Here is a 16,074-nt window from a genome sequence, read left to right as displayed (position 1 = left end):
ACACACACACACACACACACACACACACACACACACACACACACACACAACTGTTCTACCTAATCTAAAATGTAAATTAAACAATGAGATGATCTGCTAGCCCATTAAAATTTTTTTCTGTTAAATAATAATATCTATGGTTAGCCAGGTTGGTAGAGCAGTCCTCTACTGTCCTAAGGGGGATGTGTAAATTGACATAACTTGTCTGAAAATAACCAAGCAGTATGTATCAATAGCAGTTTGTACCTATAACCCACTAACTACATTTCCAAAAATTTCCCTTAACAAAATCATCTGGAATACGTACAGAATTTATATATGTGGATATTTACTGGGAAGTTATAATAGAGGGAAAATAAAAACTTAAATTTCAAACTATAAAACAATGATTAAAACACAGTACCTTTCATGCAATGAAACAGTATACAGATTCTAAAAAGTCTGTTTCTGGAGACATTTAATAGCAATGCAAGGATAAAAGCATGAGTCCCCATTTTGTAATATACATTATATGTTGTCTGTGTGTGAATATAAACTGCGAGTAAACAAATTTAAAGGAGCGGGAAAAGACAACTTTAAAAGGGGAAGAAAATATACCAAAAGTATATTTATTATCCAGCAGTTACAGTCATTTTCTATTTTTTTAAACATTCCTATCTTCCCTGAATTTTCCACAATAACTGTGGAAAGAAAAATATAATGTATACTTAAAACAAAGATAAATACAACAGATTAGTAACAAGTGGACAACCTGGAAAAGGTGTTTAAATAAAAGCTGTATTCAGAACTCCCTTGTTCTTGGTAGTTGTTTCCTTCTCCCAGGCAACTTACTTGACCATCTGCCTACGTAGGGTCATGTCACTAGTCTTCACCAATGAAGGAGTTCAAGAGATGGGATCACAATGCCAGTCTCTACTGTTTCACACTGTACAATACTGGCTGACCAAAGATACCATTTATCATGAGTTTAGGAGCTAAAAGAATAATTTTTTTTTCAATTATATGATTCCACCTTTGCAATCTTGCTGACAGTCATTAGACTCAAAAACGGACTCTCATAAAGAAACATACTAAATACTAGAATAAACTTAAAAGTTGAAGGACTACATGAAGGCATACTAATATGCACTGATAGCTTATGCTATCAAATTTTGCTTTGGGAACAAATTAAAACTGGTTCACGAATGATTTTTTCATCACAATTTGTAGCCCAAAGAAAAATTATTAAGACTAGTAGAAAAACATAAATGTATGCTCAAGAAAAATCTTTATCATTATGGTTAATGATTTAAAAGAAGAAAATTCAATTGGGTTAGAACTCCATTCCCATCATCATAAGAAATTTGAGCATAACATCTGTTGACAAAAAAAAAAGAGTGGCTAAAATTGAAGAATGACTGAAGAGCTCTTTCAAGAACCAGTTATTTATTTACTTAATTATTTTTAAAGAACAATTTAAAGAAGCTGAATCACCTAAATCCCGGTTAAAGGTGAGAAAGGCATTTCTTTCAACTGAAGAAAAAGCAGTAAATGTTCTCTGCAGCTTACTACCACCTACTGGTACAACAAAATTTCTCATTGATGAGAAAGTGATAATATGCACGCTGTCTGCTTTTTAGATGGTGAGCTTTTTCCAAGACTCTAGAAAGGACTAAGAGGGGTGACCTTGGGTGAAAGTCTGCAGAGTCTTAGAGAACACTCAGTCTGAAACCAGATGGTACAATTCTTAGAATAGTTTATTCAGCTGTTCCCAACACATCAGTATTTAAAGGCATAAATATTGTTGCTTCTGTCTTAATGAACCTTATAAAGAAGACATACAGCCACCAGAGCAAGTAATGAACTCTCATCAATTCACTCCCACTAAGGATCTATCAAAAACAAATGTCCATATACAGACCTGAACACCAACCAGAAAGAGTAAAACTACATTCAACACTACAAGAGGACTTGTGGTGAATCTTTACAAGCTCACGTCCACCTCTTTTGTTATTTGACCTAAAGAGCCATCAGACTGTCTTCATTATAATGATGCACATTTGTATGTAGGAGAGTTATAATTTATTGGTCCTCAAGTCTCTTTTCCTCAGAGCCAGTTTAAAACAATTAGGATTTGCAAGCTGTTCCATAAAAGATAAGCACCCAGCCTCAGGGGGTGATATTTCACACAGGCTGACTAGTGCATGTTAAGTAGGTGATGGCTCCTCAGCTGGCCCTGTCCAAGGCAAGTGTCCTCAATGTTCAAGGTAACGATGTGTTGGAGGGAGTATTGGGGGAGGTGGGAAGTGTCTTTTAAGCTTAATCACTAAGTTCAAATTTTAGAAAGCATTTCTCACTGTTTCAATAGCTATAGGACTTGAGAGCTTTATTTTCTCCCTCAAGAGAAAAAGTAAACAAGCCAGCAGAAAGTACCACGTACAATTATTAATTGTACATGTCTTCTTTATGCCAGTGCTCCTTTGGAACTTCAAATCCTCAAAAGCTTTTGGCAAATTAATAGAAGATCAAAATCAACTGTCCAGTTCATCAGCCAGTTAGTAGATAATGTAAGACAAAGGAAACAGAATCAAAGAGAGGCAACAGATTCGTGCATTTATCATTTACTGAATCACTACATTAGAAATGGAAGATAAAAGTAAATTAAAAAATCACAGTCTTTGAGGGGAGAAAAAGACTCATAAAAGTAGTACACGTGGTGAGCTAAGTAATATGACAAAATGCCAGGGGAGTCAGGTAAGGATCCCTCCACTCATCTCGAAGGATGAGTAGAAGTTTGACAGATGGATGAGAAAAAGAAATGGGAACCAGTTAAAACCCATCTGTCTCAAAGGAACTAAAGAAGGTACAAATAAGCAAAGCTCTCACATTCCTTTACCAGGGCGTAAATTTAAAACTGTCTCTAGATATTGCTCAATGTCCCCAGGGCATGGGCAAGGAGCACAAGTGCTGGTTAAATCATCATCTCCAGTTAAGAACTTAGAGAATTAACATTTACACACACACACACACACACACACACACACACACACACACACACAGTTTGATTTTTTATTGTATGTCCCATTTATTCCTGTTGCTGCCATGCATTTCCTCTCTCTCACGCTCACGCTCCCACACTCTATTCCATGGGTGAAGCCAGGCAGGCTCAGCTCCTAGGCTGCATTTTGCTCCCTTTACTCCAGTACCTCTGAGTTCAAAAACAGAGTTACAGGGACCAGTGCCCACCAAGCAGGGCTATTTCTGGAAAAGGCCATATACCATACAAAAGGACAGCTTACTCGGATATGGAGAAAAACACTAGGAGGTGCTCGGATAATTATATATGTGCCAGTTGCTAAAAATCAGTATCAGTTTTAAAAGAAAACAAAGTTACTTAATAATCCCCTCCCTGTTTCACCATCAAAACGATACAGATATTTTAGATATACACCCACACACACTTCTAAAATCAACAAGGGAGTTTACAAAATTAAATAAAAAGTAAAACATGTCAAGATAAAAAACAGCAAATGAAAACTCAAGAAAAACTTACAAGAGAAATGGATGCTGACGAACCCAAGATGGATTTATTATTTGTAATTAAATCCTAGTTTTGAACGCTTGCATTTGCCAGCCAAAAAATATTTCTCACACTATTCCCAAAATAGCAGGCAAGAATGAAGTCCTCTGTGCATAGAGACAACTTCTAGTAACTGTCCAAACTGCTTCAGACTGGGCAAGATATCAGCATGGACCAAGGGAGACTAGCACCCCCAAGTTTCTGACACCATTTTGCTTAAATGGGTGGATGAACACTGGAGGACCACAGACAACCAACATGTACTTAAAAATAATGTTCACTGTGTGATTTTAAAGCTTCAATTAGAAAACAAAGAGACCGCATATAAAAATTCTAATTTCTAGCTTCTCTTGAAAAATCCAAAGATCTGGCAACACTGGGGGTGAATTTTCCCATTGCAACATGGGACGCCGTAGTTGCCTTAGAGTCAGGCACGCACCTTCCTGTTTGCCCCAGTCCCCACTGGACCTGCTTCACATGGTGAGTTACCTCACTGGCCCCACTGAGCAGTTGTGCTTGCAACTTTATTTTAGATGAAGAATCAAGACAAAGGAAGTCTACCAGTCTCATTCCCTAATTAAAAACAAGCAATTCAATCATGAAGAATGAATCAAGGTTAAATGTTCAAAAGATAATGCTTTCCTCTACAGACAAGAAGGAAAATTGGGCAATAGGACTTTGCTATAAGCCATCCCTATAGACTATAAAACCAGAAGGATATACTACTCCTGAGCAGAAGGACCGAAACTACTTAGAATATTTCCCTGATGTAAGTACTTTCAGAACAAGAGTGCAGGACATTGCATCATTTGGCTTTAATCTTCATCCCTCCCTATACACACTATCCTTACTTCTAGGTGGAGTTACCAGCCCAGGCCCCAGCAACCGGGCTCAGCTGTATGACTCACTTTGGCCAATAGGATTTTAGCTGACATGGCACAAGCAAGGGCTTGAAATGAGATTACACACTGGAACTTGCTCTCTTGCAAGGTTTCCATCACCAGGATGTGCCCAGGCTACGGTGTAGGAAGGTGTGGGATCCATGGCTGACCAGTGATTTCCAGCTTAGATCAGCCAGATGAACACAGACAAATCAGTGAGTCTACAGATGATAAGCCGGCAGCTTAGCTAACCCATTGCATAGGCAATAAACATGTATTGTCATACGCCTCCAGTTTTGATCTGCTATGCAGCAAGAGCTAATCTAGCTGAAAAATATAGTTTACTAATAAATCATTTGATTTAGTTCAGAGGATGGTGAATTTCCTGAGGTTTCTTCTCAAGCCTACTCTCCTTCAGAAAACAGGTGGGTTTCAGACTGTCTTCTACTGGTGGAAGAAAAAAAACAGATTCAAATTAGGATGCACAAAATAAGCCCAAGCAGTTGATGAAACAAGTGACAGGCTAGCAATTTTTGAGAAAAAAAATCTAAACAATCATAAATAGCAGTTGGGGATATTTGTTCTCTGTATAACATTAAGTTTTTTGAAAGAAACCAGCAATTTCCTAAGTATATTATAAAGCACATTTGTTCTCTTCCTCCTAGTTTTTAAAGTATAAACAGAAACTCCTCTTGACTTTCCCAGGGAACCAAACAATTTTAAGAAAGGAAAATAGTTCTTATTCCTATTGTACCTTAAATTTGCATACTGCTATATGGCTTACAAAGCATTTGTTAGTCTTTTCTCTTTTGATCTCCCATTTCAATCCTGTGAAGTTGGTATAATTACAACTCTCTACTTTTGCTGAAGAGAAACGGCTAAAATACTTGTCCATGATGGCTTTGCTAAAAAGTTACGATAACAGAACTGGAAGTCACATCTTGTGACTCTGCTTTCTCCACTGCATTCTATACATAAAGAATTATGTAAACTCCAAATACACTGCCCACTCAAATGTTTTCTTTGTCCTCCCCTACTCTGTTTCTTATGATCCATCCTCCCCCTCCAAGAAATGCACTTAAGGCTGGAATATTCCATATGTGCTTGTTTAAAGATTTATATAATGAGCATAATAAAGTATTAAATACTTACATCTGCCATAAATCCAATTTATTACAGCTATTTTAAGATGTCTTTTAAATAATCCTTTCTCTTGTTAAGAATATTTACAACTAGAGCACCTAGGTGGCTCAATCAGTTAAGAGTCCAAAGGCTCCGAGATCGAGATCAAGCCCTGCATCAGGCTCCACACTGATAGTGTGGAGCCTGATTAGGATTCATTCTTCCCCTCTCTCTTTCTGCCCCTCCCCCACTTGCACTCTCTCGCTCTCTCAAACTTTAAAAAATTTTAAAAAGGATATTTACAACCCATTTCAGAGAGCAAAGCATATCTATTTTTTCAGAAGCCATACCCTAAAACCTTAAATTTTTTTAAAAAAGCATTCTCTTCATGATGTAAATGTATTTCCTATTTCTCTTTTTCTGCCACTCTTTCTCAATCCCCATATTTCTTCTTGCCCCATTCTTTTTTTACTTTGCATCTTTAGATCTTTCCTGTAACTTTTCTATAATAAAAACCTATAATATATCTTTATTGTACTTACTGATATACTCATTCAAGAGTTTGGTATTTATTCTTAATTTTAAAAGTGGATAAATAGAATGATTTATATACTCTTTCCAAAGTATAAGAAAATAACTTAGGTCACCTGGGTGGCTCAGTCAGTTGAGCATCTGACTTCAACTCAGGTCATGATCTCACAGCTCATGGGTTCGAGCCCCGCATCAGGCTCTGTGCTGACAGCTCAGAGCCTGGAGCCTGCTTCGGATTCTGTGTCTCCCTCTCTCTCTGTGCCTCCCCCACTTGCATTGTCTCTCTCTCTCTCAAAAATAAATAAACATTAAAAAAAATTTTAATATATATATATATACACAGAGAGAGAGAGAGAGAGAGAGAGAGAGAAAGGGAGAGAGAGAGGGAGGGAGGGAGAATATAACTTACAAATTAAAAAAAAAAAAGGTATTAGGAGTTCTTAACTTTGACTTGTACCATGAACTGTTTCTGGGAATGTTTTTAAAAGTATGAATAAAAATTTTAAACCTACAGGATTAGGGGCGCCTGGGTGGCTAGTCAGTTAAGCATCTGACTCTTGATTTCAGCTCAGGTAATGATCTCAAGGTTCATGGGTTCAAGCCCCACATTGGGCTCTACGCTGACAGTATGGAGCCTGCTTGGGATTCTCTCTCTCAACATAAACATTTTTAAAAATTTTTAAAAACATCTACAGGATTAGAAAGGAATCCAATTATAATGACATGCACTATAATATCATTTAAATACTATTTAAATAAACATAATATCATTTAAAACCAATTACACTTAAAAATTAAATCATTGGGACTCCATGGAAGTAGACCCCACTTTAAAAAGTTCAATTTCAAAATCCTTCAAAAAACAGTTGAGACAATATTAATGCTGAATAACTAGTGCTTTCACATAACAGATTGCCGTATGACAATAACCCTACAAAGTATTATTGTCCTCATGATATATACATAAAAGGCGTAAATAAACTGAGTATTAAGTGTCCAAGGTTATAGGGCTACCAGGTGGCAGAGCTGAGTCTTGAACCTTTCTCCAAAGCCCAAGATTCCTAGTTATCCCTTCTCTTCACCAATGGCACCACTCAGAATCCAGGACTCTTCTCGACTCATTCCTAGCCACCAACATAGTTTCTCTAACTAGGAGTCTTCTCCTGTCCATTCCAACTTTCACTGACACTTCATTGCCCATGGAAGATTGAGTCTAGGTTCTTGAATTCAAGAATTCAGGAATTCAAGACCTTCAGCTAGCTCTTCTCCAACAAAAGAACTGTAACAAGCATAAGGCCCACATTCAGCTGCTGTTACACCAGATTCTCCCACCACTTCATTCTTCACTAATGTCACTAGTTCTGTCTAGAACACCTTCTGCTGTCTACTATTGCCACTTATTTCAAGTCCACTCATCATTCCAGGCATAGCACAGATAATATAACTTCACGGATACCTTTCATCTCCAGCCAGAAGTGATCTGTCCTTCCTCTGCATTCTTATAGCTCTATAATCATAGTAAGACATTAAACATGCCCATAAAATGTAAATATTGGTGACACAAATTTTTTTTTTAATTCCTTGAATAGGTCAGACTCATTTCACTGCCAGATTCACAGCCTAGAACATTTTCACTCTTTTTCCCTTGGTTAACTCTCACCTTTTCCTTCAATTCTGAGTTCACAAAAAACGCCCTTAAAAAACTTTCCTTCACTGCTTCCACCCAACTCCGGGCCAAGTGCCCATAGTGGATATGACCTCGTTACAGCCGATAGACAAACTGGCTGTTTACTTGTCTGTTCCCTCAGTAGACTCTAAATTTCAACAGAGACTCTATTTACTTTGTTCATGGTTGTATTTCAATACCTAGCATAGTGCTGGGCATGTAGTTGGAACATTTTTAAATGAATTTGCAGGTAAATTTTCCTTATTCTCCTGTCCGATTAATCCAGAGACAAATTTCAAAGTACAGGCCCTTGCAAACAGCATGTACTAATTAAATAATTGTTGCATGAAATAATTCTAGTGATAAATGGCTTAGATTAATTATCTTAAGCCTTCAAACAATAAGGATTTAACTGAAAAGCAGTATCAATAGGAATATTTGATACTTGATAATATGTCTATTTAGAGTAAATAAGGATAAACATTTCAAATTGACTTGAATACGTGCGTGAAAACTTATAACTGAATCAAAACTAGAGGGTTTCCAGGGCGCCAGGGTGGCTCAGTTGGTTCACTGTCGGACATCAGCTCAGGTCATGATCTTGCAGTTCGTGAGTTTGAGCCCTGCATCTGGCTCTGTGCTGACAGCTCAGAGCTTGGATCCTGCTTCAGATTCTGTCTCCCTCTCTCTCTGCTCCTCCTCCACTTGTACTCTCTCTCTCAAAAATAAACATTAAAAAAAATTTTTTTTAATTAAAAAACTAGTGGATTTCCTTGACTTACTACAAATCACCTTATCATTGTCATTTGCACCGGCATTCCTCAATTATTACTTATCTGTACTACAGAGCTCTAAACTCCAAATTACCTAGGCTCTTTATCATCTGGGTCCATTCTCAGTACTGTTTCAATGTACCAACTGCCACTCACCCATTTTTGTCATTTTAAAGCCTTCACTCTTGCATGACAAGCTTTTCCCTTCTTTCTAGGATCTATAAAATTTGCCTATCTCTTCTTCCTTTAAAATACTAATCATAGGTCACTTTTTCAATGACATCTCTCTTCAGAAAAGCTTAGTTTAGGTTTACCTTTAATTCACTCATCCATTCACCCATGAGCACTCATTCATTCACTCATGAGCACTTATATGGCAACTCCTATGCACAGGGTAGACTCTAAATGTTCATCAGCTAACTGGATTCATGTAACCACAAATACACCCATCTCCCAAACACTGTAAGCACCAGCATTGTACAGATCTACATTAAGAGTTATAAAAATTTCAGGGGTGCCTGGGTGGCTCAGTCATAGAAGCATTCGACTCTTGATTTCGGCTCAGGTCATGATCTCAGTGTGTGAGTTTGAGCCCTGTGTCAGGCTCTACATTGACAGCATGGAGCCTGCCTGGGATCCTCTTTCTCCCTCTCACTATCTCTTAAATAAATAAACTTAAGAAAGAAAAAGAGTTATAAGAATTTCAGAGAGGGGTTATATCTGAGAAAAGCCTGATCAGCCTCTTAGGACCACTCATAATCATTAATAACAAGACACCAGAGACAAGGTTAAAAATCTAAAGCAGGGGGTGCCGAGTGGCTTAGTCAATTAAGCATTCAACTTTTGATTTCAGTTCAGGTCACGATCGTGACATTAAGCCCCATGTCTGGCTCTGCCTGAGCATAGAGCCTGCTTAAGATTCTCTCACTCCCTTTCCTTCTGCCCCTTTCCCCTTCTCTCAAAAAATAAAAATTAACTTAAAAAAGAATAGTGCAGTTGTAAAGGATGCAAAGGATACATAAACAGGCGATTCACAGAACACATATAGCCCTAACATACAAACAACATACTTTATTTCACTAATAAATGCCAACTAAAATGATAGAATCAGATTCTCCTTTCTCTGTTTTGTATAAATGAAAAAAAGCTTTGGCATGGGTACCCCCTTACTGTAAGAGTATTAACAGAATAGCTTTTCTAGAAAACAACTGACAAGTAAAAATAAGTAATATTCATCTAGATTCTATCTAATAGGTATATAGATTCTACATCTATAGGGGCGCCCAGGTGGCTCAGTCAGTTAAGCATCCAACTTCGGCTCAGGTCATGATCTCACCATTCATGAGTTTGAGCCCCACTTCAGGCTCTGTGCTGACAGCTCAGAGCCTGGAGCCTGCTTCAGATTCTGTGTCTCCCAATCTCTCTCTACCCCTCCCCCGCTCATGCTCTGTCTCTTTCTCTTTCTCTCAAAAATGAATAAATGTTAAAAAAAAATTTTTTAGATTCTACATCTATAAATATTATTCCAGGAAAACAGAAGTCAAATGTATACATCTTACCTGTAGGTGTACATATAATTTCATTGCAGAGTTATTTATGTTAGTAAATAAATAAATAAGAAAAAACACAAATAATACAGTAAATGTATCTAGTCATTGGGATGCTGGTAACAGTTAAAACCCACAAGGAGAATTTTATGTGCTGACTTGTAATATTAACAAGAAATAAAAACACACTATGGGATATTTATGAACATAGTGAAAACACTTTCTACTAAAATCAACCTAGTGACAATACTCTATGGATAACAATAAACTCTAGATTATTTGCATATTACTCCCAGATGTGTCAAGACTGCAGCTGAGAATTTCTGGGCTAGATTATCCTAGCAGGCCCTTCCAGCTCTAAAATTCTTTAAATCTAAGGACTTTGTACAACACAGATCTTGGACACAGTGTTGCTGCAAGGTCTCAATGGGTCTCCCCTATATGTTTAAGTGCCTTTATCAAAATGCAACATGAAAATGTTAAAAAGTGTCCAGAATTTTAAATCTATGTTGAAAAACTTGAGTTTTGTTTGTTTTTGCAACACTTGAGTTTTTAACACTACACCCTTGATTTTCAAATCATGTTGAATGTTGAATATGCATACTCTACAGAAATCACAAATTATAACTACCTCTTACCTCAATAATGTAAAGAACATTATACCTTAAAAAAACTGAAAAAGCTAACAGAACCCTCTGAATATATAAAGAGACAAAAAACAGTAAACATTGCTTATATGGTATACCTAATCTAAAAAGGCTAACTCTAAATCAAATCTGACTTAAGAGCAGTCATTAACAGCAATGGGTCCTCTTTGTAGTGGACAGGACTGGGATTTGGAATCAACAGATCTGGAGACAAAGACCACTCCTTTGGCTCCAGATACCAAGAAAGTCAAAAAACTCTATCTTAACCTCAACTGTTTCATTTGTAAAATGAAAATAAGCATAATAAAAGTGTCACAGAGATAAAATGCAAAAGGTGCCTAATACAGTGCCTGGGACAAAATAGGTTCTCAAATACTGGTCAAACAGAAACAGATGCATCACTGTTGCTTTTGTTGAGGTATCTAGTTTGTTCCCCCTGAATTTCTGTAACATCAAATCTATTTTGTTCATCTGCATTTTTGTAACACCCTTTCACAACCATCCTATTTTATCTTTGTACTACATATTAGAAAGGAGTTTCTTGCCCCCCGCCCTCCCACCCCAAGTCTATCTGTTGAAATATATTTATCCACCATATGCAAAAATTTGTTAGCTCAGAAACTCAGGGAGAAAGCATACTTACAAAACACACCCCCAAAACTCCGTGTTGTTCTCCTCTGAGCTCAGTGCTCTTCTTTGGCACATATGTCTGCCTCCTATCATTTCTTCATGAGGTTCAGGGCAAAAGGCCTAGTCAGGTAGACGATCTTTGGTTGCCCTACACCTTCCCCAAATCACCTACAGACAAATGAAACAAGGGGGTAAAACACACTTACAACCTTAATTTTTTTTATATAATGAAAGATCAAAATAAGCTCACTCTCACTACACACAATTTAGTGCATATCAGAGAACAGAGAAAATTATCCTTAGATCATGTAAAAGCCCCAGTGAACTCACAGGAATTCTGTGAGAATCCAAGTTCTCAGCCAGCATAGTCTTCACTGGTCACTTCCATTCATGCATGGTCACCCCTTGGGCTGGCTAGGGTGAACTGTAGCCCAAGTCTGGCCAAAAGTAGTGTCCCTGAGCAGATCTATTAGTGGGTAAACTAACTAAGGCAGGTAACGAAATTAACATGTTACTTCTGAATTTGACGGCTAAATTGTATTTCTAAGCCAGTAAGGAACTATCTGATAGCACTCCTAAGGCAACATTTTATAAGCTGCCCAATTCTTCCCACATTTAGTATTGCAAATCAGTAAGTAAAATGCCTTTGGTTGTAGGAAAGAGCTACGGACAGAAATGTTTTCAATTCTTTGTGACTGCTTTCAAAGCAATCTGCAAAAACCCAGCTAGTTATTCTGATAATTGGTCATTGTCTCAAAAAAAAAAAAAAAAAGTATTGTGGAAAAGTTAAAGTAAACTGTTAGAGGGTTCAAAATGGCCCAGATCATGCAATGACAGAGAGGACAGGCTGGGATGACACAGGTATAATGCACAATTCACTCTTCTTTAAAAAAAAAAAAAAAAAAGGGGGGGCGGGGAGCAAACTTCCCCAGGTGAGTTATACCAATAACCAAACTGTTCTGTGCCAATGTGAAATGGCTGAAGTTGTAATCTTCTATCTGTGCTGCCAATACAGTAGTGACTGGCCACATGTGGCCTAGTGAGCTCTTAAAACCTGGCTAGTTTGAAATGACACGTGCTGTAAGTGTAAAATACATAAAAGAATGTGAAGACTTAATGCCATTAAAAAAAATTGTTTTAAGAATATAAAATATCTCAATAAATTTCATATTTGACTACATGCTAAAATGAAAACGTTTTGGACATACTATGCTAAATAAATTCTTAAAATTAATTTCACCAGTTTCTTTTCACTTGTCTAGTGTGGGCACCAGAAAATGTAAACGGGTGTGTGGCTCACATTTTATTTCTATTACACAGCAAAGATCTGCATAATTGATAAAATAAATAACAAATACTGAGCATTTCTGTGTCAGGTCCTGTGCTAGATACTCCACACAAAACTGAGAACAGCTGCAACGTGGTTTTAAAGACGTCTGTGCAAGTGACTGAGCTTCATCAAACCAATAAAGGATGAGGCTGGAATTCAATGTCAGGTGTTCCTGCTAAATAACTCAAATAAGGGACTGTTAACAGCTAATGTTGGGGCAACTTCCTTCATGGCCTGGGAAAGCCAGGTCGCTGATACAGTGTTCCCAAGGGTAGCAAACTTTTGTAACCATAGAACAGTTACAAAAACGTCAAGTTATATCCCAGTCAAGCTAACACCAGAATGAGCCCAAATCCTTGACAGCTCAGGCTTCGCAGCTGCTAGCAACAAAACTAACCGCTCAAAAAAAATTCAAGTTCCCTGGATGACTTGGCCAGAATCTGTGAACACTCACGCCGAGGGAAGGGGCGACGGGATACCAGGCACGCTGTCTCCCTCTACCCTGGCAACACTCCACCCATCCAAGGCCCCACTCCAGATTTCCTTGTAGCTTCTGTGTCCCCACCTCTGGGACCAGGGGAAGTGAGACCTAAAACGACTACGATAGGATAAGGAAGCAGTAAAGAAAGGGCGAGTAGGCATTTGGGGGCAGGTACCTGAGATAGAAAAGGACCCTAAGTCCTTAAAGCCGGATCATCGCCGAGGCCCCTCCCGGCTCCCACGGCCGCCAGGGACCCAGAAGGTGCAACTGACCTGACGCTGCGGCGCAACCGACTCTGCTCTCTCCAGACTCGCAGCTATGGCAACTTGAACTAGCCGCCCAGCCACAGCGAGCGAACAAGACCCCGCTGCTGTTGCCGCTTGGCACTCTGGGAGTTGTAGTCCATCTTGTCCTCAAAAACAAGGAGTCGTCCAGGGAGAGAGGCCCTAGGAGAAACTTCAAATCCCAGGATGCCATACGACTGGCCTAAGGGCCACTTTCCCGGAAGAAGCCGGATTAGCTGGCACCTGAGTCCCTGGGCCTCGCCCTCTTGCCCTGTTCTTTTTTTTTTTTTTAAAGGGCCAGTAACTTCTACGGGAAGCAAATACCTGAGAGTGAATTAACGGTAATTTAATCAGAAAAGTCCAAACTATTCACTTAAGAAAAAAAAAGAAAAGAAAAATTCAAAGTAGTTGCAATAATGACAGACTCCATTTCTTTTACTGCTTTCAGACAGGGAAGAGTCATTTCCATAAGTGAAACGTACAAATCCTCTTACTACCAGAGCACAATGTCTTTTTCCTAAGATCCACAAATTCTTAGAACTGGAAGGGAACAGAGAAGATTATCTAATAAAACCCTTTAGGCCTAGAAAGAGTGAGTGACTTACCCAAGATCACATTAACTCATTAATGGCAAACCAAAGTCTTTAAGGCTGTCACTTCATGATTGCTGCTACATTGAGTCTAGAGTGTCATCTCCACAGTCATTCTAGAACATGAGACAGACGTATGCCACTCAGAGACGTCGGTTTCAGCTGAGAGAAGGCAATAAAAACGTCAACAAAGAACTCAACTTTGGAAAAGCTAAGAAGTGAAAAATCAATTAGTCATGTAGAGCCTCATTTCTTTGTGCTCTGCCAAAAAGACCATTGATCACTTCCTCAAGTCTTAAATCGAAATTTGCTTTATCTGTGAAAGCTTTCTTGGCTACTTCAAGAAGAGCTAGATTGCATTAAATGCATAGTTTCCCTATTCTAATAATTTTGTACTGTAATTATCCATTTCCCTGTTGGTCTCTTCCATCAGACTCAGCCCTTCAAAGGCAGGGGCCAAATCTTTTAAAATCAGTACCTCTCTTCTCAGCCCTTCCTCACTTCCCACTCTCCCTTCACATCTCTTTCTCTCTCTCTCCCTGTCATACACAAAAACATAAATAATAAGCATATAAATTTGATGTGTTACAATAACTCCAACATTTTCTCTGGCCAACACTGAGAGTAAAGTTTATTTCATAACCAGTTTGAACATAAAATAATTCTTCTAAAAATTACCTGTATATTTTCATCTATCTTCAAGCTGCTTGCTCACAGTTGTATTCAAGAATATACTCCACCTGATACAGAGATTAAGATAATTCAGAACAGCCATAAAATTTCCCCATATGCATTCAGAAGCATAATAACTCTATTATTTACCTGTTAATGTTTTAATTTTTCAAAACAATTACATTCATTCATTTAATTCAGCAAATGTATGCCGTATCTTTCTAGTATCCAAACATTGTATTAGACACTCAAAATGTAGTAAACATGAGGAGATGAACATGTTGCTCAAAGTGAAGAAACATACCATTAAACAAATTTCTACAAATCTGGGTGATAGAGTACTGTGTAGGTTTCAATGCAGACACATAAAATAGAAACTTTTTAAGGAAGTGATATCTGATCAAATGGGGGAAGAATGACCACCAAAACAGCTAATGTCAGCATTAATAAAAACTGTCCACAACCTCTCTTCACTGGTCCAACCATATTTAGAGAATAAATTCAATTCAGGAGACCCCATTTTTAAAGTGACATTACCAAAATAAAGCAAAATCAAAAAACACAACTGGGGCTAATGGGTGGAGAATCATATTTGAGTTCATTATGACCAAGATATTTTAAAATACACTATTAAATTACAGCAACTTTTTGTCATATAGTGTGCTCTCAGCCCACAGATATGACATCTAGAAAAAATATAGTGAAGTCAGATCATAGAATCTTTCTTCTTCTTTACAAGATAGACAAAAATAAGAAAGCCAATAAAAAAATATTTTACACAAAATGTGTCTTATAACTCCCCAATGACACTTATTGCTTTTAATCAGTATGACAGGCACATGTTATCCAACCCCAAAATCACACTCAAGTTGAATCACCTGATGTTAAAGCTGGAAAGACACACAAAGATTATCACCAGCAGTAGCCATCTTCTGCAAACAATACAAATAGAAGTATAGAGAGATTACATGATGTATTGGTTTCCTAGTGCCATTATAGTAAAATACCACAGAGTGGGGGGCTTAAAAAACAGAGATTTATTTCTCACAGTTTTGGAAGCTGCAAGTCGAAAAGCAAGGTATCAATAGCGTTAGGTTCTCCTCAGGCCTCTTTCCTAGGCTTACAGGTAGCTGTCTTATCTCTTTGTCCCCACATGGCCTTTCCCCGAAGCAGGCAAGTACCTGATGTCTCTCCCTTTTCTTATAAAGACACCAGTTATTTTGGATTAGGGCCCCACCCTTAAAATGTCATTAAACCTTAATTACCTGCTTAAAGACACTATCTTCAAATATGGTAATATTGATGGTTAGGGCTTCAATGTATGGGGTTGGGGAGGAAGGGGGACATGATTCAGCCTATAA

At 38.0% G+C, this 16,074-nt stretch overlaps 1 protein-coding gene across 6 annotated transcripts in view; it reads right to left on the bottom strand.

Moving 5' to 3' along the window:
* Nucleotides 1-14,193, bottom strand: part of CEP128 (centrosomal protein 128) — a 385,312-nt gene extending 371,119 nt beyond the window's left edge. For 3 of the 6 annotated variants that reach the window (XM_049612398.1, XM_049612402.1, XM_049612401.1), the window contains exons 1-2: nt 13,440-13,702; nt 11,370-11,524 (exon numbers count right to left, since the gene is read on the bottom strand). The gene's annotated coding sequence lies outside the window, so the exon portion shown is untranslated. The other 3 variants (XR_007453647.1, XM_049612400.1, XM_049612399.1) reach the window with 3 other exon arrangements.
* Nucleotides 14,194-16,074: the final 1,881 nt, after the last annotated feature.

This window comes from Panthera uncia (genome assembly GCF_023721935.1).
Source record: "Panthera uncia isolate 11264 chromosome B3 unlocalized genomic scaffold, Puncia_PCG_1.0 HiC_scaffold_1, whole genome shotgun sequence".
In the NCBI taxonomy this organism is placed as follows: domain Eukaryota; kingdom Metazoa; phylum Chordata; class Mammalia; order Carnivora; family Felidae; genus Panthera; species Panthera uncia.
Note: the sequence above shows the minus strand (reverse complement) of the source record. Positions and strands in the feature narration are given on the sequence as shown.